This window comes from Ailuropoda melanoleuca, chromosome 16, assembly GCF_002007445.2.
Source record: "Ailuropoda melanoleuca isolate Jingjing chromosome 16, ASM200744v2, whole genome shotgun sequence".
Lineage (NCBI taxonomy): Eukaryota > Metazoa > Chordata > Mammalia > Carnivora > Ursidae > Ailuropoda > Ailuropoda melanoleuca.
The window spans coordinates 44690400-44690614 of record NC_048233.1 but is presented as its reverse complement, the minus strand read 5'-3'; positions in this window follow the sequence as shown (position 1 = coordinate 44690614).

The window sequence follows — 215 nt, the reverse complement described above, 5'->3', positions numbered from 1 at the left end:
CTTAGTCTCTATCTCATACTGTGGACTGACCTAGTGCTAACTGTGACACATTTACTGCCTGTTCCTATTACAGAGAGAGATGGGTTTGAACTTCTTGTTGTCAAGTTTCTTCATAAAATTCATTCAGTTTTATGATGATTAACGGAGAAAACATGGGCTCAAATTAGTTACTCTGACAGGGTTGGAAACAAAAGTCCTCCTATTTTTAATCTTGT